The sequence below is a fragment of the Micrasema longulum genome, unplaced genomic scaffold (assembly GCF_059751315.1).
Source record: "Micrasema longulum isolate JH-2025_06_02 unplaced genomic scaffold, ASM5975131v1 h1tg001485l, whole genome shotgun sequence".
NCBI classification, from domain to species: domain Eukaryota; kingdom Metazoa; phylum Arthropoda; class Insecta; order Trichoptera; family Brachycentridae; genus Micrasema; species Micrasema longulum.
This window is the reverse complement of record NW_028278670.1, coordinates 83,181-110,191: the sequence shown is the minus strand read 5'-3', so window position 1 is coordinate 110,191 and position 27,011 is coordinate 83,181. Positions and strand designations below refer to the sequence as shown.

General features: G+C 31.4%; 1 protein-coding gene across 1 annotated transcript in view; it reads right to left on the bottom strand.

Moving 5' to 3' along the window:
• Positions 1 to 22,461, bottom strand: part of LOC148275225 (uncharacterized) — a 116,740-nt gene extending 94,279 nt beyond the window's left edge. The window contains exon 1 of the mRNA XM_088235991.1: positions 22,302 to 22,461. The gene's annotated coding sequence lies outside the window, so the exon portion shown is untranslated. The remainder of the gene's footprint in view (positions 1 to 22,301) is intronic.
• Between the last annotated feature and the right edge of the window lie 4,550 nt (positions 22,462 to 27,011).

Sequence of the window (27,011 nt, the reverse complement as noted above, 5' to 3'; positions counted from 1 at the left end):
AAGATCTAAAACTGTCTAAATTAAAAATAGAAGTAAAAGCAATGAGAGAAAAAAAACATTTTTTATTTGTTTTTATGAGTTATAAATGCTTGTCCTCTCTTTGTAAATGGCTTAATTTTACCAAAATATCTGTCGATTCCGCATAAAGTATAGCGATAGCTATTTCAATGTTTTTTTTATGTCTGTGGTCATGTTTTTTGGGAGCAACGACATACGTATGTTAGAGACTCGGTATGTTTTACTGCTAGGCTGTCGTAAAATAGTAAAGTAAATACCATTGTCCACCTAAAGCTGTATTCCTTCTGCTAACATAAAATTAGAAATAAGGATCAAGTATTTAACCGCAAGAAGTTTATATCCCGGATTACGGCACGAAAAGAACGGCGAACATTTATTGCAAAATAAGATTAAAGTTTTTTGGTTTGTCAGAACTGTATAAATTTATATTTAAAGTGTTGTACAATAAACATTAACTCTGAAAAATAATAATCTAATCAGACCTCAGAGTAATAATTTTCTAGAGAAGCCGTTAAGCTCTATCGCATAGAACAAAAGCGTTCCAAATGTTTGGTTTTAGTTTAGTTTTTAGTTATACGACAAACGTGTAATGTACGGTTTCGGTTAGCGCTCGCAATTCTTAACCCGAGTACCTACGGCCCGTTGTATTGCTGTAATCTGTAGCTAACTTCGTGGTCAATAATCTTAGAAGGATTTTGCTCCGTATGGGCGGTTCTATTAGGTTATTACTCTAAGAATCAGACGTTATTAAGTTTATAAAATTACTATAATGGACATAGACTATTGTGATATAAGTAAATACAGTTTTCGATACCATTCGTGTTTGCAATATGGCCATGAGAATGAATGACAATAACCAACAAAGCCTTCATGTGTTTTGCCTAAAACGCAGTGAATGGGGCGGGGCAGTGAAAGTAGTGGAATTAAATTAAATTAAAATCGCGATATACGAGTATAATATTGAACAGTTACTCTTTTTAAATTTTCAAAATCATATATGTATTTAAATGTTTTTTTTTTTACAAATATACTAACATACGAACGATCAACGTCTTAAAGTATGTTTGTTATTCTCGTATTTTTGTATAAATGATCACCACGTAAACGTGACTTATATTTTAATCTTAATGTTTTTTGAAAGAGTAATGAAAATAATTCTTTTATGAAGGTACAAATTGTCTACAACGATTTAACCGTACTCAAACAATGGTTCTAGTTATAGTTGCGGTCTTGTGGATACAAAATAAGTTAGAATATTTACGATCCTAATTCCCATTTTCTTTAATTGTGCGCTATGTGCAAATCAGTATTCAACTCAAATTAATCAACATTAATTAGTGCTTAATCGATATAACCTAATAAATAATTTAGCCGCATCGTCATGTTGTGTCCTTCAAGGAGTCTTGACATTATATTTATATTTTCATTGATTTTGACATGGCTCACTGGTGTTCTTATTAATTGATCAGGCGTATTACTTTAGAAGTTTTTGCTGTAAATATATTATTAGGCGCTTACCCATGAAATTGTTGTTTTTACAAATTAGCCAAGTCGAACGCGGCTAACTTGTTGGCGTATGCATTTTATAATACATATAAAAAAATGACCGTTTTTTTAGTATTGCTCAAATGTTCTTGAATTTAATAGTGACCGACCGAAGTTTCGGTTTCGGTTTCGGCCAAAAATTGCCCGTACTTCGGGCATTTTTTGGCCGAAAAAAAAGTACGGCTCAGCCGAAACCTACGGTCAGGGTGTGTCAGATTATGTTCGGCACATGTACTCGGGTGCATCTTATGGCTCGTGACTAAGTTTTCGTGAGTTCTAAGATATTTAATATTTATATTTGTGTAATTACTTTATCGTCAATAAGTTAAAGTAGTATATTGAAAAACTGTTACATATAAGTTATATGTATAACATAACAACGAATCACTAAATTTATGCTTTTTATTATATTGCATATTTTACTTAACACTCATTTTAATGAACTCCTAAGGTTGAACAATAAAAACGTGTAATTTTTGGCGTTTTGAAACGAATTTAAACATATTTAAACAAGTTTAGGTTTCGGCCGAAACTAGAACAGAAACTGAACTTCGGTTTCGATTTCAGCTGAAAATCTTGTTTGGGTTGGTCACTAGAATTTAATGATGGTTAATACCCGTATGCAGAGACAAAACTTAAGGTAAGGAAAGTACATTCTAATTTCAAATGCAAAGAATAACTCGCAGATGAAGACAATAGAATGTACTCTCCTCACCTTAAGGTTCGTCTCTGCATACGGGTATAATTCGTGGTACTAACTCAGTGCCGACCGCATTTAACATCAATGATCTGTGCAGGCTAAACATTGTGAACAAATCCACTTCACGTTTTTGGTTTAATCGTTTCTGTACTGGGAATTTCAACCTCAGCAATAAGCCCCGTGGAAGACTGGAGACTCAGGTTGAAGATGTGGAATTGAAAGCAATAGTGGAAGCTGACCCAATTTAAACTATAACTTAGCTAGCAGCAACTTTCAACGTAAGTAACAAAACAATTTGAAACCATTTACATACAGTCGACAAAGTAAATTAGTGGGTACCTTGTAAGCTGATTGATCGCTAGCAGAAAGTTCGCGTCTATGCCTGCATTGCTTTGCTGAGCCGACACAATAAAAAGGGAATTATACCCGCTGGACCATGCTCCAACTTCGCAATTCATCGAAGATTAAAGATCTAGGCATCACTTTTGTGAGTTCCCTGACATTTCATGATCAGATCGAAACAGTTTGTAGTAGTTTGCTGAAGATGTTTGGATTCGTCTTGTGTACTGCCAGGGTTTTTGGTAATACACAAGTACTGAGAATTCTTTATAACTCGTTAGTGCGAAGTAAACTCGAGAGTGGTTAGATGATTTGGGGACCGTGTGAGTTGAAGTACTCTCTTATGGTGGAGAGAGTTCAGCAGAAATTTTTTCGGTTTCTCTACATGAGAGAGTGCGGATATTATCCATGGTTTTATCCCAGTTCCTCCAGAGTATGCTTGGTTACAGCAGTTTGAAGACCAGAAGAAATGTGTATTTAACTACGCACTTCTTTAGATTGTTGCGCAGTATTATTGACAACCCTGAAATTATGCGGAGCATTAGCTTTTATATTTCGGATAATTATCTTAGTCAGCGTCAGTATAGACTGTTTAACATTCCAATATACAGGACCAACCTGCTAATGGTTATGCCTGTTGGAAGGGCTATCTTTATGCTAAACAATATTACTTCGGACATTTACATTTTATACGTTTCTGAGGGAGTTTTTCGCTACGAGATTCTCTTACTTTTTTAATATATTATTCTCTGGATATTATTTATCATCATCATCATTCCCTCTCCGCACCCAATGGTGCATAGGGCACTGCATTGGCATACCAATCGCAGCGTATCTTGATCATTTTTGTTACATGAAGGTGAGATAATCAGTCTCACGTTTCAGATACCAGTCCAGGGACTAGAAAATATTTTTTATAAACACCCTTTTAAAAACACCCTTTTAAATAAATATTACATATCATCCATGCCGGGAATCGAACCCGAGACCTCTTGCATGATGAGCAAACGCGCTTACAATTATACCACGAGGCCGACTTACGTTTACCTATGTGTTATTTTTATATACGAGTATACCTAATTTTACCTTATTATTTTAATTATTTCTATATGTATGAATAAATTCACTTTTGTAATGTACATATATATGAATAAATTAAATTGAAAAAAATTGAAAATTAAAATTGAAATGACCTTTTTTTAAATAAAAAAAAAATATACATATATATATATAAACATATTACCAAAAAAAACGTTATCATATAATTACGTTTTTATTTATTATACTAATGTTTCCTGATATTTTTTGTTTATAAATTGATCAAACATAAAAATCAACAGAAATAAGAATCTCAGAACTATGTAGGATTAAAACATGTGGATTTTTTTACCTTGTTCGCAAATACATCTACATATTTGATTTTTTTTAAACGCATAGCCATCACGTAAATATCAATTATTGCGTTTTTTGATACTACAAGTATTTAAGCACTTTTTTTCATTTTTTAAAAATTGACAAATTAAACAAATAATGTCCAAGCATGCTCAAACCAACATTAAATTAAGTATTTAAACCAGCCAATGATAGGTCACAAGCTCTGCAAATACCCAGACTCCCAAATTTTCTTTGAATTTTTTTTTCTCTATTTATTGTAACATTTATCAAACAAATAAATGCCTTACATAGTATTTTACCGAATGGTAGAAAGAAAATATCCATTCCGCGGAACAAAGGGCATTAATAAAAATGTGTATACAGGTTTTTTTTAATATTAGAAATAATATTTTTTCCTACCGTTTCCTACATTGTGATTTCAACTAATAAAAATAATTAAAACTGTAATTGCCCATGTTCTCCCATCTAAATCTTTTTGATCACCGGATTATATTATTATCATTACCCTTTTTACAAAAGAAATAATTAGTTTTCCGATGTACCCATATAGTTCAGTCGCTAACGGACGGCATCGACTTCCTTTCTCCAGAATAATATATTGATAGACCGAAAGAATAATGGAATAGAAATAACACGATCTTCAGAAGACGTCACGTAGAAAATTGAAAAATAACCTTTTTGTTTTGTGTTTTACGATAAACATACACAACGCGTTACTGCGATTTATATCTCGAAGTTTATTTTAGGTTGTGACAAATTGTTACATTTTTTTACCATTCAAACTGCATGTTTTTATTTTTAAATAAATTCTATGGAGACATACTACTCTAGCGTTTTGAAATATACCCTAAGTTTTATTGAATTACAATAAAAATTTAATTACTTTGAATTAGTTTTAATGCACTTATTGTATTAGGTATATAGCTTATTTTATCTTGGATTATAAAATAGTTTTTTAATAAAATGTCTGCAACAGCCGCACGGATCATGGCAGAAAAGGCTTTTTCGCGTGTTTTTACCTAAAGTTAAGTTTCTGCGTTTATTTCTCACGGGATTAAAAAAAATTCAATCACCACACCTTAGATATTTACCCACTGTCCGTGCAGAATTAATAGTTCAATCATCAGTAATATAGCTTCTGTTGGAATGAGGCGAAGTGATGTTTCTAAAATCTAACCTTTAAGACGTGATTTATACACTGTGCAACATTCATCGTTTTTCCTTCGTTTTGACATAAATATTTTACATTCAATTATATATAAGCCCAGTGGGCATTTACAACAACTATATACATTGCAAAAAAACACAATATATTTTTATATAGTGATAAGTATAATGTAAAGGAAGAGAGGGAACAAAATTGGACTTGATGGGAATGGAAGAGGGAGAGAGGTGTTTACAGTTGAATTTAATTCAGTGATCGCATGAACTTGTTATTAAATAAATCAAGACTAGGATATTTGTTAGCAGACCCAAGAATTGTTGTAGGCGGGGCGGGGCGGGCGGAATGAAAATCTTAGTTCTATGGTTTTCAGTATGAAAAAGTAAATTTTGTCTTTGGTTTCTTGTTGAAAAAATTAAGTTTATAGAGCTCTGTAGTTCAGGCGTATTAAATAATAAATTTAAGATTTTGAATATGACATTTCAAGATTTTGAATCTTAAACAGAATACAATATATTTAAGATATTTTCTAGCTCATTATATGTTTTTGGACAAGCATACAATCCAATATATTTTATGCTTTTATATAAATATGTCTTTAATTATGTCTATTATACAAATTTAATAAGAAAAAATAAACGAATTTGAGATGAATAAGTCAGATACCAAAATAATATATAATTAATCTTGGTCAAATAAGTCATTGTCAAAATAGTTTTGTTTATAAAGGAATAAAAAAATATAATGATCTCTCCAATGAAATGCAATCCAATAATTCACTAAATAAATTCAAAGTAAATTTAAAGGATTTTTTCGAACCCGAGTAAAAACAGCATTCCCATTATAATTCAGTATTTTTATTTAATTTTTTTTTCTTCATTTCGTATATTTTTTCTTGTATATTTGAAACTATATAACTTCAAATAACTATAACAATGTAAGTCAATATACAAGCACAAGAGCTAGTCTCTTATTCAAAAAGTTACATTTTGAGAGCTAGTATCTTTTTTAAAAAGTTACATTTTTCAAATAAACAAAATTTTTATAAAAAAGTAGATTGTAATAAAAAAAATGTATCTTTTTATGTAATTAATAATGTTTTTTTTTTCAATCCGTTTTAGATTCTTGTTGGAAAGAGCTGAAATAATTTTTGATGTTAGTGAGATTCTACAGATTTTTTTACCGGCTAAACGTTATTCAATCGAAAAAACATCAGATCAGTATCACGCAATCAATATGATTTATCCAGTAATTGAAACTTCTGTTTAAAATATCTTACGAATAATTTATTTTCCTGAAGGAGAATTTCCGGAAGTTGTTATTAAAATATTGTCAGAAGCCAATGCCATATCATAAATAGATTGTTTTTATAGCAGGTTCAAATTATAAATACATATTATGTTATCTTTATAGTCAATTAAATATATACAAGTAAATTTGATTCAACGTATTTATAAAACATTTAGTATTTCACACACATAAATGCCGTTTAAATGCGACCTTTTCAATTTGAGATTGAGACCTAATTGAGACCTTTTCGAATGAGTGAGTCGGATAAAGACTTTAGAAAATAACGCAAAACTCACATGGGTAAAACAAAACAGATGAGAAACGACTTTTAATGTGGTTTAGACTTGTAAAGCGAACAAACCTTACCCACGTAAAATGAGTTCACAAACAGTAATGGATAGATAGATACAGAAACTTTAAAACCAAAAATAATATTTTTTCTTACTTATAAATATAGCAAACAAAAATATACAAAATAAATAAAAAGAAAAACCCGATAAACAGCGAGATCGTCTTGTCAACCGTTTTTTTTCAGTGGTAGGTTTAGGTACAAGATACAATTTCTAAATACTATTTTGTAAATAAAACTAAATAGTATAAACATACAACATATTAAGAAAATCTCAAGAAAATGACAGTAAATGGATATAAAACTGAAGATAATGTGGATACAACGTTCATAAATCAATGACACACATTATTTTTTTACCAGAAATCTCGAGTGTTGACCGAAGAAGGCAACTTAGCATTTTCTGTTTAACACAATACTTGTAGAAATCCTTTTTACTCACAGAACGTTTACTCTTAATAACAAAATCGTAATTTAAATCTAGTGCAACGTTCTAGATCTACCAACTTCATCCCCGCCATAGAGACGTCCAAAACAAAAGAATACGACCTAAAATGGATTACAGGGCGTGGTAACATAATGCAGTTCCATTTAGCTATCGCCTTTACTCTCGCACTTCATAACCAATTTCTACATTTTATTCAACATCAACATCGTTTCTTTGTCGTCTCCAACTAGCGTAGGAGGTCTCCTACCTACAACTAACAAAATCCTACAGTAATATAAATATTTTATACCTTGCCTTATTACATTATAAGCAATTCTGTTATTTTTTATTTTTTTATGTTATTTACGGTTTTATTTAAAAAAATACAAAATTGTAAAATTTACCGTCCCTTGACCGCATTTATTACTAAACTTCGCTACCGGCAAACCGCAATTAACCTCTACAAGTCTCGTCTTGTAAATTGTAAACACACTTTCTCAAAGTACTGTCTGTCCGATATATTGTCACAATTTTAAGCTATTAGATTAGCTAGCGTTTATGGACAGGCACCCTTGTTTTTAAAGAGTTTAGACACAACTTTTTTATCGATTTCACTGTTTATTATTTTTTTACATATAATTATGTGTTCTTATATTAGTTTTACAAGATAAGGCCCACATTATACAAAAATATTGGATCAAAGGATTTACATTTTTGGCGAAATTTCTATTATTATTTTTGTCTGATTTGACACTATATTCCATATATTTTATTTACCAAAAGAAAATTGTTTTAATGTTTTTTAAAAAACTGTAAAAGAGTTGTTTCAGAGAATAATCTAGACGTTGATTATGATTTATTAATTTTTTCATTCCTTCAGCTCAAATACTGCTCAAAACTTTTGCTGAAAGCTTCTTTAATAAATAATTTCTGTCTCTACGGACATTTCAATGTCTTTTAAAGTCACATAAATATTCAGATTTGCTTTATTAAAACCCGAAAAGTGTCAGCTACCTAAATTGAAGAATATTATGACCGGGATGATCTTGAATAGTTATGATTGTATGATTTAATACAAATGATATCACTGCTTGACACTCGACTCGGTATTTGGTATTACGGACCCCATGGCGTACGTTGATATTATTGTCTTGACAAGTGGGAGAGGTTTAATATACCTAACAATAATTGAGAATGATAAACAAGTGTTATACTTTGATCAATGATGTCTCCTACAACTGCGTAGTAACTTGTCAACATATGTACGTCTTATTTATTTATTTATTTCAGAGGTATTTTACTTGATATTTAAACAGAAATAGAGAATTTGGTAGTCTAGGTAAGGGTTTTAAACTGTCATTGGCTGGTTCGACATACATAATTCCGCTTATAAAATTAATATTTAATGCACAAACTCTGCAACAGTGTACAATAATTCAAATACGGATTTATTTTTTTATTTTTAAATTTTGACATAGGGCACACATAATCATATTCTTATGTGTGCTCTAATAAAAACAATATACATAGATAAAATGTATATTTGATGCACTAACTTTGTGCATATTCATTATAATAAAATAAATATGAACGACTTTGTTTTTAATCGGGTACAAAAAAAGTGGTTAAAAACAAAGTTATTTTATATTTATTTTAATGTACATATGTTTTATTTAAAAATTGTCTAACACATATTACTCACCTCCAGTTTGAATTTTGATATTTTTTTTGTTCATAAGTGTTTTTTTCTCGTATAATGTTTTTTTACGGTCTTACATAAAATTAATTTTGTGACTTCACCTTTTTTCTAAATGGAAGTCTGATTTTTACCTTTTATCTGGTATTGTGATCATGTTCGCGTTGGCTTTGATTTTTTTTTGTTGCCAAAATTCTGTGTTTTTTTAGAATTAACTCTTGTGTGGCTGTGATGTCACACTAGTCGACACAGGACACAAGACTTGATATATCTCTCTTATTTTTTAAAATAATGAATTCTTTTTTTTTATATAATCTTCAAATGGACATTTTCACACCCGATTTAGAAAGTAAAATTTGCATAACTACGCTATACGTAAATACAAAAAATATTTATCCTTGCCACGCGAAGAATGAATGTCCGCTAATTCAGCAACACATATATACAGATGCCTTATACAAGACAGAGCACGAAGATAAAAGTCATAACAAGGAAGACAGAGACGCTATTCTGCGGTGGATGTCGTCTAAAACAGATTTAGTCTTCAGTCGGTTGATGATGGGGGACGCACGCGCGTAACATGAGCGGCGTATTTGTGATTTTTAATTTATTTTGCCATAACAGGGCTAAATTATATGTTTATTCCCATAAATTATGGAAAAAGCATTATTAAACAGTAGTCTCCATGTTTTTCATTTTTTCAAATGTCTGAACTTTAGAACATTCCGTCTTTTACTAGTGGTAACACGATGTTACATCACCGCGCGCAAAGGGATTATTTACCACAGTCTTTTAAGAGTTAATAATGTTATACACAAATATCATATGTTTTGTAAAATCGCAAAAACTTTTAGTGTTTGTCTACAAGAATTTAGACATGCCTGAAATATTGTTTAATTTTTGTGGGTACCTATAATGTAATGTGAGTTCAGATAGTTTTAGATCTTCCTTATTTTCCTATCTATCCTAGTTTTTCTTATATTCCTTACTTTTGTTCTCATGCTTATTAGATTCTTAACTTCATATTTATGAAATGATATTGTTTATATTTTTGACACTTGTGCATTAATATACACGCAGGCACATTTACAACTATACACCCTTATACTTATAACAGCCACTCTCACTCACACACAAACTCACCCTCTGTCACCCACCCCTCAATCTCTAACACATATTCATACACACAAAGAAACATCATAATTGATTTATATTTCATGTATTTCTGTGGATATCTGACATTAGTTTAACTTTTTTAAATATTTTGTTTATTATATTTTTCACCTGTTTTATCTCCTGTTGATATCCTCAATAAATAAAATAAAATAAATAAATAACGTAAATTTATTGTTGAAGTCTAGGCATTTACAGGGGTGATGTAATGATATGACCTGTCATTAGCTGGTTTAATTTTTTTTAAAACTTTTTGTACATAACGAAAATTGTACATTGACGGGCTTAAATTGTTGATCAATTTCTTTCAACTAACCAATAAAATTGTTTTATTTATATAATTTAAGTTAAGAAACGTATTTAAAAGAAAAAAATCTAAATGTAAAAAATAGAAATAACTTTACTTAAATCAATACTATTACTCAATGGGGAAAAGGAATAAAGAGAAAAGTGTTTAAGTGACCACTTTTCACACTGTGTAACATTCACAATTACGTCTTTTCAACACCCGTATTTCCTCAACTCTTCCATATGTTGACTTTTGTGAAGTTAGAGCTGAAACCTTTATTGTTGTGGTAGTATTGTGGATTTCATTACTTTTGTTAAGATCTTAGATTTTGCTAAGATTGTTAAGGAGTTGTTAAGATCTAAATTTATTGCAACAGACAGGGAAAACATATTTGAAGGAAGAATATGGAATTCTAGGCATTTACAGGGCTTACGACCTGTCATTGGCCGGTTTGAGTAGCGACTTTACACGCCGTGTAACATTTATCATTCTGAACAGGAAGACAAATTAAGATCTTTTTCTAAATTAATCTAAATACCATAAATGTATATCTCAATAACTCCCTCGGGAGTAGGGTTACCATTTTGAAATGAAGGGATGCCTGTACAGGTTTTAAAGCGTCAAGGGTCTTAGGTAAAAAGCGGTAGATTCTTAAAAATACCCAATTTTAAAATGCATGTCTCAGAGCAATGCCGGCCGCACGCATGTCTAGACCTTAAAATGCCAGTCATATGCGGCAAGCCCCCGGTAAATCGTCGGGAACCGTCGAACAAAGACGTATGTGATTTTCTTCAACTTTATGTGAGAGCGGTTCAATTTTTTTTTGACACTTATACCCGTATGCAGAGACAAAACTTAAGATGAAGAAAGTCACAACTTAATATGTACAAAAGTATACCATTTGATACTTTAGTTTATGTTAGTTATACAATATATTGTGTTCAAATGCGATTTTTGCGATATTTATATCTTTATATTAACAAATTACAACAGGGAATGAGAATACCTTAAAGAAGGGAATATGGAAGTCTAGGCATTTACAGGGCTTATGACCTGTCAATGGCTGGTTTAAGTTACCACTTTACACACTTTGGAGGGGAAGGGAGATGTACATATTTATTCTTATAATGTCTACTAAGTTACAGAATGCATTTTTAGTGTAAATTTTAAATCTGCCAGAGTGATGTTTGTGTAATCTTTAAATTTTGTATTGTACACGGAAAAAGTCCTACGAAAAAAAGCATTTTTAACATACGTATCAATCATTATTCCTAGCAGAGATGCTGAATTACATTACCGTCGAATCTCGTCGTCAAATTTTTCTTGGGAAAAATTTCTATAAACTGATTTCTGGAATTATATATAATCCAAATATACTGAATGAGATCAGTTTGTGTGTTCCCTATAATTATACTAGAGCAAGATCTCATGCACTGTTTGACACACCCAGAAGCCGTACAAATGCAAGTCAGAGTTCACCCATTTATAGAGCAATTCGATTGCTAAATACGGCTTCTGCGGATAATCGTTACTAGAACAAGTGGCATCCAATGTTCCAATCCGCCGGTTGCGAAATAATAATGTGCTGTTCCTCGATCAACACAGCACAAACTATGGCTTGCATGCACCAATGTCCCTAACGTGTCGTATTGTAAACTCGAGACAAGATCTGGACTTTTTTGGTGTAAGTCTTTAAAGATTTGAAAAATCACTAAGATAGACCGGATCTTGTCTTGAGGTAGTAATTTTTTTTTGTCTTGGCTTTAATTTTATTTTATTAGTGCCTGTATTTATTATGAGATATTGTATTTACCATCGTTAGAATGAACTGCATAAGTCCGTCAAATAATAAATAAATAATATGGATATATTTTTCTGTACATATCGGCAGTTTAGCAGTTATCTGCTTTCTATTCATTAATTTCTAACTTATGTTTGCAGTCTGCATTACTTGATGGGTTAAATAGCCCGAAAGGTAATGCAGACTACAATTGTACAATAATAAATGTATTTTTTCAAACCGGGAAAAAAAAGTCTTTGTTTAACTTTTTTGATATCAAATATACAAAAAGGTTATGTCGCATTTTTCGCACATCCGTCGTTGTTCTACGATATGGTAACCCTACTAAGGAGTGAAATTCAGCATGTCTACAAATAATTAGACATACTAAAAACATCGTTAAATAAATTCCCTTTCTTAAAAATGTTCCTTGTTTCTGTTTTAATATATTGTATTGAAAATTGACTTTTGCGCGTAATATTCTATTATTTCAGTCTAACACCTTTATTTTTCACTGGCGATACTCTTTGATCCATCGATACTATTTTATTTATCCGAGTATATAATATTATCGCTTTTTTCACCTTTCATTTCATTTTAGATTGAAATTACTTGTGCATTATGTTTTGTTCGTCTAGTTAACTTCCTTTGAGAACCAATTTAACAGTGTTGGATGAAACTAACGGTAACACCCTCCTAGACCAGTGATGGCGAATCTATGACCCGCGGGTCAGACACTGAACGACGCAGACTTTTTAAATGACTTACACGTTGATTTTTATAAACTTATTTTTTATATCATAAAATAAAGAACTGAAAATCAAAAATATTTTTAAAATAAATTACGGTATATAATATCTAAAATGTCGAATTTATAAAAAAAATATCTCTTTGTGAACATTGGCTTGTTGATTGTCTATCGTTTCTCTGCACCTGTGTATGACGTACATGACTGTAAAGCGTCGTGTTGCCACTCAACTGAGCCGCTAGGCTGTTCATTAAATGCCGGCATTCAACTGAATGAATTAAGATAACTCATCGTTCAACGTGTTGGTTGAAAGCAAGCCCTTTGGAAACGGTCGAACCAAAAGCCGCCGGTTAGGTTAGGATAGGTCGGGTTAAGTTTGCCAATAAAAAACATATTTTATTTTCTTAACTTATTGAATTAAGAGAATAATGAATTATTCAGTTAAATTAAGAATTAAGTTAAGTGAAAAAACAAATTACTTTATTATTAAACTTAACTCAATCTATCCTCACCTAACCTATCTTCACATAACAAAATATATTAAAAATTAAAACAACTATTATTGTTATTTTAAAGTTAGAGGATAAAGCTAGGGTTTCCTAGGACAGCGGTGCCCGTATCTTAACGGCCGTAGTGAACGGTGATGTGGTGGACAGCCGTCGTAGTGGTGACTAGAGAGTGGTTTTATTTTTTAACGGTGTTATCAACACCATTTTTATAGGAAACCACTCTCTAGTCACCGTTACGACAGCTGTCAACCGCATCAATGTTCACTACGGCCGTTAAAATACGGGCACCGCTGTCCTAGGAAACCCTAGCTTAAGCGACGTTCAACCCTTTCGTAAAACGTACATTCAACGAACGGCCTAGGCATTGCGTTGAATATCAGCATTTAATGAACAGCCTAGCCGCTCTGTTGAGAGGACGATTAACTATTCTGCGAAATATACATAAACTTGACGCGCTCACATGCACCAGCTCAGCTTATTTTTTGCTCTTCACATGCAAAAGTAATGTTACTTGCGTACTAACACTTTATTTGCTGTGGGAAATCACAGAATCAAGACTTGCTTCTTTTCACCAATGCCAAAGTTTCCAAAGATAGCTCGGTTGATGTATTCCTTCAGCAAAGAGAGTTATTCAAAAGAGAAATAATGAAAACGTTGTTTTTTTATTATTTGTCGATAGACTATTAAACTAAGCCATTAAAAAAAAAAATATATAAAAATATCGTATTATCAGCGCTATATTTTTTTGAAGTTTTGTATTTCTGAAACAACTCGGCGTGTGACGTCAGAGGTTCTCTTCCGCTTATTATCGATCAGTTCTGTCCATTAGTCCGTTGACGGTGAGCATACCGAAAATCTTCCATAACTCTTTTATCATTGGTTGATTCATATGGACTAGTGACGTCGTTCAAAATAGTTCGTTTTTATTCTTTTTTTCAAACATTTTCAAGAAACTTTGCAGCCCAATTTAATGCTCCAATTTTTACCGCGCGCAAGAAAACATTTACTGTACCAAATTTCCCGTAGGGCTGTAGTTCCTCATTAGCTTACTTTTCGAAAGATGAAACTTATCGACAGGGTAATAATGTTTTGTCTCTTGTCACTCTGATGTAATAATTATTTATTTGAATTTTTTTTTTCTTATATTATGTTGTTTTCTTTGTGTTGTGTTCTTATATTATATGTAACTTATGTTTTAATCTGCTTTTTATATCTTAATTTAATGAAATTTTTAAGTACTTGTTTATATACATATCCATTAGGGTTTATCTAATAACCTTTCGATTGGTTAAAATAAAATAAAATAAATAAAAAAAAACAAAAAGGAAACTTGAACTTTTTAAATGATTTTAAAAGTGAGAACCCAAAAAAAGGAGCTTTTAACTATCCTTCATCCTCTTTTCCAAGTAACGCAACTGACTTATTGACCCACGAGCTAATGCTAAAAAAATAATGATCAAAATTTGACGCGCTTCTCAAAAAGGTTCGTCATCACTTTTCTAAACTAATGAGTATGGAGCTGCTCTTTATTATTTTAATGGCTTTAAAGTGTATCAACAGACGATTGTATATTAAAACATAAATCTTGTTTGCATAATAAAATTAAAAGAAGAAAATGTAATGAAGTTCAGTTCTATGGGAAATTCATAGGTTCAGGTAAACAATAACCAATAAATTGTAGCGTCGTTATGTGTTGTGTTAGATTTCTGGCTTCTGGGTAGCCATGTTTTTAAACGTTTAGAGAAAAAATATTGCAACAGAGAAGGAAGTTTAGGCATTTACAGGGTTCATAAGCTGTTATTGCCTGGTTTAAGTGTGTATGTGTAAAGGTTTCAGCTCTTTTCACAAAAGTCAACAGATGGAAGAGATGAGAAAATGTGGAGGCTTAAACATAGGCAGATTGGTTTATGTTACACACTGTGTAAAGTGGCCACTTAAATCAGCCAATGATATATCATAAGCATATGTCATAAGCATAAGTAATACGTAAAATATGAATAATATTATTATTTATTTTTACAAACAGACAAATCTAAAATATGGCAGAATGGTAAACGCAACACATTAGGTAAAGTGATTACCGAAATCAGCTGATGACAGGTCACAAGTTATAATGCTGTTTCGTTAGTAGGTTCTACAACATCGGAAGTAGGGTCGGAATCAAATTAATTATTGAGATTTAAAAATATTTCAGATTATTTAACTTATGGAAATTATATCTTTCGTCAAATAACGTTTATGAGAACAGTAAAAAAACAAGATTTATGCGAATTGGATATATTTAGGATTCTTAAAGCGGAAACCAAGCTTAATAGCCTTTTTTCTCCATAAGTAAACAATGGTAGTTCTGCGGTACATTCATTCACATCTGTAGATAGCAGTACAAAAAGCTCTTAACAAGCTTTTTATTTGCCTTGTGATGTACGGAGCTTCTGTACGCAGGGGATGCTTATTTAGTAAAAGCTTTCTCCGCCAGAAAACATTTTCATTTGGGAGTAAAATAAGATATTTACATACGCATATTTTATATTTTAACTTTACAACTTCCTTATTAGATTGCATTATTTAGCTTTACTGTGATTAAAAGTACTAGATTGTATACTAAGAAGTTATCAAAAATACAAAAACTTAATGAAAAAATAATAATTTAACAATTTAGATAACAAAAGCAGAATGGTGAATCAAATACAAAGTGATCATTTGAATTTGTAATTAATATAGTTCTTGCCATGTCCCGTTTATTAATAATCTTATTTTTTTTAAAATTTTTAATTGCGATATAAATTAACCGCGATAAATTCGAAAAAAACCTCTACGTAAAGCAATAAAAGTGCAGGTTTCAATATATGGTTTCGGTTTTGGCCAGTTTTGGCCAGTAAAAAGAGTTTCGGCTGCGGTTTCGGTTAAAAAATTGACCCAAACTTCGGCTCAGCCGAAACCTGCGGTCGGGATGTGTCGGATTGCTTTCGGCTGTAGTCGGGTGGAAAATAAGCACAATTAGAGATATTGAATTGTTCTCCATTCAAATAAATAGGTATTGGTATGGCTATTGTCTAACAAAAAATAAAAACTAAACTGATATTATGATTTGTTGACTGCAGCTAGTAGTACCAAGATTTTTTGTATTTATATTTTTGTTATTCCTTAACAGTTAACACATTTAAGTTTCTATAGCGTACATTGAAGAATTGTTGCATATAAGTTATATGTATTATGTAACAACGAACCAAAAAGCGCTAAAAATAAACTTAATTAGAGCTCTCTATTTCATCTGCCAGCAGTTCGTACGAACTATCCCCAGAACTCTCCACTTATCTGTTTTGTTAGTGAATTTAATTTGAACTTTCCCCTTATTGATCCATTTGATTGTAAAAAAAATAACATTTAAAATGCGCGTCTTAAAACTTTTTTGTCTTATACTTAGTTTCAATAATAAAGTCTTATTTTATCTTATTTTATTTTATTTTATTATATTTTATCTCTAGTTCTTAATATTTTAAATATATTTATATTTTCGACACTTGACACTTGTGCAATATTTACACACATGTCCACCCTCATTCCAATATAACACCCACCCTCTCACTTACTTACACTCACACAAACACACTAGTATGTATTGTACGTGCATTTAATGTATTTCTGTGGATATCTGTCATTGGTTTTATTCTCTGTATATTTTATTTGTTGTATTTTTGTTACATGTATTACTGTTGATATCCCCAATAAATAAAATAAAATAAAAAATAATTACTTATTCAATTTATGTCTTTTAACAATATTTTGAGTTTGTCCAAATTTTTGTAGACAAGGACTGGATTCAACTCCCTGGGGAGCTGTTTATATTAACATACTACAGCAGAGATGAAGAACATTTTAGAGAAGGTAATATAGAAGTCTAGGCATCTACAGGGCTTATGACCTGTCAATGGCTGGTTTAAGTGGCCACTTTACACACTGTGTAACATTCACCATTCTGCCGATATTTGAACATCTATATTCCTTCAATTCTTTCATCTGTTGATGTTTGTGAAGTTAAAGAGCTAAAACCTTTATTTATGCAGGTGAGATTCATATAATTGAATTATTTCAACAGATGAACATCAACAGATGAAAGAATTGAAGGAATATAGATGTTCAAATATAGGCAGAATGGTGAATGTTACACAGTGTGTAAAGGGGCCACTTAAACCAGCCATTGACAGGTCATAAGCCCTGTAGATGCCTAGACTTCTATATTACCTGTTCTTAAATAGTCTGCATCTCTGTTGTAATATGTTAATATAAACAGCTCCCCAGGGAGTTGAATCCAGTCCTTGTCTACAAAAATTCGGACAAACTCAAAATATTGTTGATAAATTACCTGGTCCATGAAGAAGTATAGAAATTGAGAAAATAATATTTTCAGGCGTTGCCTAGTATGCAGGTGAAATAATTCAATTAGATGAATCTCACCCGCATAAATAAAGGTTTCAGCTCTTTAACTTCTCAAACATCAACAGATGAACGAATTGAAGGAATATTTATGTTTAAATATAGGCAGAATGGTGAATGTTACACAGTGTGTAAAGGGGCCACTTAAACCAGCCATTGACAGGTCATAAGCCCTGTAGATGCCTAGACTTCTATATTGCCTTTTCTTAAATGTTCTTCATCTCTGTTGTAATATGTTAAGTATGTCTTTTATTTAATCGTGTACTTTATTTAATACTTATTTTAATGAACTCGTAAAGTTTAACAATAAAAAAATAACTTTTGGGCGTTTAAAGTGAAATTAAAATTATTTTGATAATTATCGGTTTCGGCCGAAATTAAAACAGAAGTCGAAATTTGGTTTTGGCTTCTGCTGAAAATCTTGTTTCGGTCGGACTCTGTGAATGTAGTGTTAAGATAAGTTGTGTCCGTTTTTCCCAAATAAAGGACACACCAAAAAAATAATTGCAACAAATTGGTTAATAATGTATTCTCTTTCATTATTTTTTGGTCAATAATTCATTGCATCTTCACAGTACTCTGCACTTTATTCCCATAATTAAACACGAACAGGAAAAGGTTACCAAAATACTCATTTTCGTCTACTTGACATTCCGTTTTGAAGGCTTGTAATCAAATAAAATAATAGATTTAACGTTAAAGCAAATACAATATCTTGTAGAGCAGAAATGTTTTTTTCAAATGACTTCAAACATTTATAAAAAACTTTTAGTGTACATTTTTTAATTTGGAATAAAACGGACCCAGCTCATATTAACACTCAATATACGAATACATAAAAATTTTAGCGAAGTTATTTTTTTGGTTAAATATTTAAACATCCGTAATCCCCGCAAAACGTCAGAGCCACACTTATGAAAAGAATAATATATTTACATGTTCATATAGGACATACATAATTAAACTGTTTTTTTTTTAAATACATTCTCTACGTATCCATAAATTTCAAATATTTATTTTACGAATACTGCCTTGATACCAAGTATTTTTGTGTTGAAAAATTGGCTAATATATGAATTACATTTTCCTCTCATTTTCGTGACGCCAAAAAGAGAAAATATTTCATTTTTATCATGCTAAAAAATGTTTTGGAAAGTGTTTTTTTCTCCGCAAAATGTTCGTATCCACCCTTGGTAATCGGGGTAGTTTGACGAGACATTACGGGGTTCCTCCGGATGGCATTTTAAGGGAAACTTTAAAACTTGGGCTGTTTGTCACGTGGACCCCCGATTATTGTTTCTATATGGAAAACAAAACTTTCTGACTTAAAATAGGGGATGTTTGTACCCGTTTTCTTTCGGAAAGCCTCTCCCCAAGGATATTTTATTATGATTTATTATTCGACATTATTCTCATCGTTGTGAGGTATCAGAAGAGTTGTGACGAGAACAGGATCGACGGAAGAGATCCTTTATTACGACTTTTTGTGAACATATCCCTTTTCTTTATTTTTTATTTCGAAGTAATGTTTGATATGAGCCGAACATTTTCGTTAATATATGCACATACGTAATATATATGAGTACATATTTCGACTTGGCAAACGTTGCGTCGTAGTATATATTTTTTATAATTGTTATTTTATGTTCTAAAAAAAAGTGATCCAAATTTTATTTTTAAACATAAGCATTTATAATTCCTTTCATGCTAAATGTCTCACTCCATAAAAACAAAACCCTCCCCAGATCATTTGTCCAGCAGGATGTTTCACCGTTGACTGAAGACATTCTGCGCTTAGTCATTCTCCAGATTTCCGTCTCAGGTACTGAATTACATCTGAATCGAAAATATTAAATTCAACAACAATATTTGGAGCCTGTCCAAACCTTTGTAGATAAGGACTAGAGTCAACCCCTTTGGGAGTTATTAGTATGAATATATAACAACAGAGATGAAGAACATTTTTTTAAAATGGAATATTGTCTAGGCATTTGCAGAGCTAGCGATCTGTAAGCTTTATTAGATAATAACTGTCATTTTATATGGTTTTTTAAATAAAAATTTAATTAATAAATAATTTAAGTGGAAGATACGATGAAAGCAGTAGACTTAAATGAAATTACAATCAAATGACTGTTTAAGAAATGGATATTGATATTAAGTTTTTAAAAATCTAACGGAACCGATATGAGGACCCTCAGTCTTCAAACGGTTTTTGTGTGTTAGGAGGAAGTCTTTTTACTGTTGATTTAATTAAATTTTATATTATACTACTTCTTAAACCAGTTATTTGATGGTACAGTTATATAACAATATTTTAAGTTTATATAATCAGCTATCAAAGCCGATGTGTGTATATATATTTCTTTTTTAATTTTTTTTATTCGTGCAAATACATACATATTACAAAAAGTATTAATAGTAATGTATCTTGATAATTTGTATTTTTTTTGTTATAAAAAGGGAAGAAGTCAGTCTTACACTTTAGACGCCAGTTCAGGTACTATGACATTTTGCATTCTAAAACCACTACAAACCATCACGCCGTTTCCCCGTAGGGGTAGGCATAGAAGATATGATGCCATATCACTCTGTCTTTGTATACAGACCTCGCTTCCTCTATACTCATACACATTATGGACGCGCGCCGATTGCTCCGATTTTGACATGTCTATTTCCAAGTATTTGTTGGATTTGGCCATATATGTATTTCTCAGTATTCCTCGATCTCTGTATCTATCAACTTTCGCATCGTAATCGGTTTGTGGTCCCGTGGCAAGAGTTGCGGACTCAGAGGTCCGAGGTTCGAAACCCACTCTCCCCAACTTGATTCCCGTTTTCGAATAGTAGGTTATTTACAACTCGTTAAAAATGTCCTCAAAATTTAAAATAGACTCACCCCTTCCTAAACTCCATACCAAAGAATGTTTATTTTTAATTTTTAATTTACCTTGTTTATTTTTAATTTTAATTTCAATTTACTTTGTTTTAATTTACTTTGTTTATAAAAAAAAATAAAAAAAATGTGAAACGAACTCCCTCTCTAAACACAAGTATCTACTTTATTAGAGAGGTAGAAACGTTATATATAAGATGTTCTGTATGTTTACCTATTTTGTATTTCAAAAATGTATTTTGTAAAAAAAAAAATATTCAATAAAAAAAAAAAAAAATCATAGAAACGCAAAGATTTCCTTTTTCTTAAAAAAAAAAAAAACAAAAAACTTTTTATCCGTTCTTTCGCTGTCCATTTGCTCTACATGTCCAAACCAACGCAGAACTCCTTTTTGATTTTGTCAATAATCTATCTCAGCCTTACATAATGTATGGATCTCGGTGAAGTTTCTTTAAAATGCATGAAAAAAATGATTTTGATAAAAATAAACTACTTTAAATGAAGTTTTCGGTTCTTCTAAATTGACTAGTGATAGAGTGTTGTGATAGATTTCCGGTTTTAGAGAAGCCAACCTACCAATCAGGACAATTCACCAAAGAGAACTACTTACGTCATGCGCGAAGTAATAAAAAAATTACAAATCTTAAAAAAGTCGGAGCGCTGGTAATACGATACCATAAAAATAAATGTTTTTTTTTTTGGCTTAGTTTTAGTCTATTGACAAATAATAATAAATAAATAAATACGTACTGAACTTCCTCATTATTCGATAAGTATCTAACATATTGATAATTCAGTGAGAGCCCCCCCCCCCCAGCACAAGAATTGTTGACATTGATTTGGTAAAACAACTATTGTTTTATTGTTTTGAAAGATTATTGTGTTTTATTTATTCTTGAGTACTCGCTTTTTGTTTTCCTTTCCGAGAAAATTATTATTATTTGGAAAATAAGTTTTTGAATCAATTAGTTCCATTATAAATATTTATATTATGTTTCTAATGTATGGGTACCTAAATAAAATATGGATTTTTTTAGCGTTGATTTGTTTGATGCATACTTGATGAAATTTCATGATAAAACATAATGTATTGAAACGTTAATAAATAAAAAATAAATAAATAAATGCGTAGTTATATAATCGGGTTGTGGTCCCGTGGCTAGTGTTGCAGACTCACGGATCAAATGTCCGAAGTTCAAACCCTACTCTACCCAAACTCGATTTACATTTTCTAATAGTGAGTAAGTTACAACTCGATGAAACTGGCTCCCAACATTTAAATATTTAGTTAAATTACAAGAACGCTTATATTTTTTTTCATTAAAACAAAAAAATATATGTAATTGTTACTAAGTATTTTATTATTTTGTTTTTGTTTTTTTAATTTATTAAAAAGTTAAAATGATTAAAAGAATTATAAAATGAATGTTTTTTATTACGTTAAACTTACCTACCTGTGTTGTATAAGTAAATTGATAAATTTTTCAAAATACGTAGGGGAAATCCTGTAAAGTTTATTTTGAAAGTATAAATATAAAAAAGTACCCATACCAGTTTTCAACAATATTATGACACTATCATTCACAGCGCGAGTTCTGTATTAAGAATTCAGTGCGATTTTCAAACTCGCGGGAAAATTTAAGTAATGTCAAATTTGCGCGCTAAATCGTCACGTGCGCACTCTACGACGGACACAGTAGAACTGAACGGAAAATTGCCAGGACGACATACAAGCGAGGAGATATTTTCCTCATCCCGAGCGAGCTTAATCACTACCTAAAATACACGCAAAAATGTCGATTCAATATGCTCTTTAACATTTACTACGTTGTACGCTGAGTATGAGGTTTTTGCGACATGCCTCCAGTTTTATGTGCTGGGCTCGTAGCTTCTGGACGAGCGCTTAAACTCAATCTATATTTTCATGAATAAAGATACAGGAGTAGTGTCTGTAAAAAGGAGCGTTTATTTTCAACGCGTTAAAGAAACAAATAGGAAAACTTGTACCTCTTTTGATACGGGGGAATAATTTAGCATATTTTACTTGCGCTTTTAGGTGATATCGTATTTTCTCATATTAAGTATGGCAGAAAATATTGTTTATTTGAACCATTTTATTGAAAATTGACTGGGTAATGGTTAAGAAATGAAGAAAAATGGGATAAAAATATGTATGAAGGTAATCTTAATTCTTAGACAAACTCTTGCCGTTACACAACATATTATAATGATTATTTTCCTTGTATGAAAAACTTATAGTTATCTATCTAATAGTGCATAGAGCAAAGCATTAATAATTTATGATTATTATTAGATTAGGGGCTAGATTATTACTTATTTAATTTTGCGATTCAGGCACCGGTCCAGGGACTATTGCATAAATATAGAACATTGAAACTGAAATGCAGTGTAGAAACAACATTTGAAAAAAATATTTTTAAAATTTTTAAGTACCTGTCTATTTTTTCATATAAAAAAAATATCCTCATCGTTAACCTTCTGATATTTTCTTTTGTTTTTTCCATTTTTTTATGTGTCTATTACAGTCAATATACATGGGACCAAAATTTTTTTGCGTTTTACGTCTTACTCTATCTTTGCATACTGACCTTGCTTCCTCTACATTCATACATCTTCTCATGCACGCACGCCGATTATTCCTACTACTGACATGTCCATCTTCAAGTATTTGATGGACTTGGACTTGATCGTGTCATGTCTTTCTCGGCCTTCCTTGTTTTCTGCATCCATCCACATTCGCATCGTAGATCCTTTTAGCCGTTCTTTCATTGTCCATTCGCTCTACATGTCCAAACCAACGCAGCACCCCTTTCTTGATTCTGTCTATAATGCATATCTCAGACTTACACAGTTCACGGATTTCGACATTTGTGCACCTATCATACATCGTTTTACCACACATTCGCCCAAGGGATCTTACTTTACTTTTTTTTTTGCACCACAACAGGCCAGGAGGCCTAATTACAGTGGTGAATTACATCACAGAGCACCCAGGCTTGAGAAAAATCACATTTTAATTTTTGTGTTCTCACCAGGAATCGAACCCGGAACCTTCCGTGCGTGAGTCAAGCGTCTTGACCACTACACCACGGAGGCCGCCAACTTTCCTACTTTCATCGTCATTTTTCCAATTCCGTACATCGCTCATTTATATTTTAAAACAATAATATGATTTTCAAAAGCAGAATAGAAATTAAGATACATTACAAATAAATTGAGTATAAAAAAGTTTAAAAAATTACATAATTAACATAATACAAGCTAATGATGTAAGGAAATAAAATCTCAAATATGTATAAGTGTGTTTGAATAAATATGATTCTTATTTATTATTTAAACGTAATAAAATAAACAATAACAGTCTGAATTTGGATCGCACCATAAGAATTATCTACGTTTCATCGGCGAGTGAATAACATAAAAATTTGTTTTTTTAAAAAATTACTCGGTTAGAAACAGAAGTTTATTAATGAATAAAATATTGCATTATTCATATTTTTTATGTTTTTTTTGGGAGATAAACGTCAAAGCTTTTTCAACAGCTTTATTGAGCTTATTTCCGGTCAGGATGTATCGTATTTATATGTTTATAGTGTCCATGTGTTACTTGAATGACGAGGATAAATAGCGCGTTATTCAAATTCCAATTCACAATAGATATGATAAGTTGCCTTAATACTTATATTGAAATCTCTCAAGTTTGATTTATTGTGCACAATCCATAGGCGTAAACATTATATCAGAATACTCAGTTACTCAGCTTACAAACTATTTCATCAAAGTCATTTTTCACACTTATGTATTTGTTCATAACATATTAACAACATCATAAAACATGAAAATTAGTAAAATTTACCGGAGAAAATTCATTTTAATCGGATGAAATAATATTTTCAATTGCTCATAGGGTGATATCAAATTATTCCTAAGGAATACAATCTCTATGCAGATAAATGCGGAAGGAGGAGGATGTATGTACAGCAGCCAACACGTATTCTTCACCCCCCGGATCCTCTCAACATCTCTGTTTTTTTTTAAAGTATAAAGTCACATAAAAAATATTACAGATAACTGGAAGTAGGGTTGTGGCTCTGTGACTAGTGTTGCGGACTCACGGATCATAGGTCCGAGGTTCAAGTTCGCTAGAGAAGTCCTTTAGCTCATTGCATAGAACAAAAGCTTAGTTTAAGAACAAACGTGTAACAGATGGATTTGGTTTGCGCTTTGCAATTATCATCCTGAGTACCAACGGCCCGTTATATTGCTGTAAACTGTAGCTACCTTCATGGTTAAAGTGATTCTAAACGAAAATATGAAACTAATTATTCCTAGTTGGCGCTTTTATAATTTTTTATTGAAAAATGCCATTTTTACGTTTATTTTCAATGGAAATTTTACAAAAATTGGTTTGCGGAAACTTTACACTATATTGATTGTAATAAAAAACATAACAATACAATTTAGGTCCTTTTCACAAAATGGTGTACAAAACAAAAAGTAAGATATTTTTGGATAAAATGATAAAATAAAATGTTTGTGGAATTAAAAAGCTAAAAACTTAATTAATGTGAAAATTAAATAATTGAAGGATATAGTGAAGGTTACACAGTGTGTAAAGTGGCCACTTAAACCAGCCAATGACAGGTCATAAGCCCTGTAGATGCCTAGACTTCTATGTTACCTTCTCTAAAATGTTTTTCATCTCTGTTCTAATATGTTAATGTTAAGCTCCTAAGGGAGTTTAATCCAGTCGTTGTCTACAAAAATTAGGATAAACTGAAAATACTGTTTATATTTAGTGTTAGTTTATTTTTAATCTTTGATAAAGGAACATTCTCGTTCTGGAACCGGTCGACAGATTAAGTTTATATAGTGATTTTACACAAAGTAAATATTTAGTTAAATTATTTAAATAATAACTCAGTTAAGTTTTCACTATACCATATTTGTAAGCATTACAATAATAGATATTTATCATAGACGTATAATGTAAACAATGTTTGATAACTTGTTTTTTCACTAAAGCAATTCATTGTTTTAGCATTTAAATAACGTTTTTGTATTGTTGGTCTACCTTTAATACTGATTTGGTTCCTTTGGGAACAAGTAAAACAAAGTGGTCGGATTGTAAACAGACATTAATTGTGCGGTAAAAGGCCACGTTAACCGAATTCCTTATAAAACATACCTACGCAATCACGTGATAAATTTATGTTTGAATGTCTGATTCATTAAATAATGAGGGTATGTTTAAAGGTCAGTTGCGCCAAAATAAGTTATGTTAAAAAGTCTCAAGTTGTACGTACGAAGGAATATTTTTATTTAACGAAATGAGTAAAGGAAATAAAAAGAACAGTCAAGAATACAAAATATTTAAGAAAGAAGTTTAAAAATATATTTATAATTTTTTTTAATATGGCACTCATTGAAAGCACCGTTTATTTAGCCAAAATAGAAAGCACATCATTGTTAGTCGGCCCAATTGCAGTGGCGAAAGAAAATATCAAACATTAAAGGTCGAAAAAAAATAAATTACATTTTAGTATTGTTATGCATGTAAGGCAAGCAGCACGCGTCTTAACCACGACATCACGACCGTGGTGTATGTGCAGTGAAAGTACACCCCCACATACCCGAAACCGTTTTAAAAACCGTTGGACCACTTATACAAAAAATCAATGTTTTTTCATTCAACAAACGAGTTACCCTTTCGATGTTTTCAATTCCATACATCGCGATTGTAAATGAATTTAACTCGACTTTTTTACTGCCCCGTTCACTGTTAATTTTGCCAAATTATATGCTTTGCCTTTGTTGGATATTGTCATTCATCTTCATGACCATATTGCAAACACGAATGGCAGCAAAAAATGTATTTAGTTGTATCACAATAGCCTATGTCAACTCGTAGTAATTTTATAAATTTAATAACCTTAGATTATATTATAATTATCGTTATTTTATAACTCCGACGCCCTTCATATAAGTCACTAAAAGATAAATCATGCATGTAACACCGCTTATTCAAAGCTTATAAACTACATCAATTTAATCAAGCCACAGTGAAAGAATTTTTAGTAGGTGGATACTACGTTTGACAATTTCAACACCAAGGATGGCACAATATATTTGTTCAGTTCATACCCAGAGACATAAGGATCCCTGGACAATGTGAAGTATTTAATTTACCACCCATTCTGCATATTCTCTCAAAGACGAGAATTTCGCAAATATCGGTTA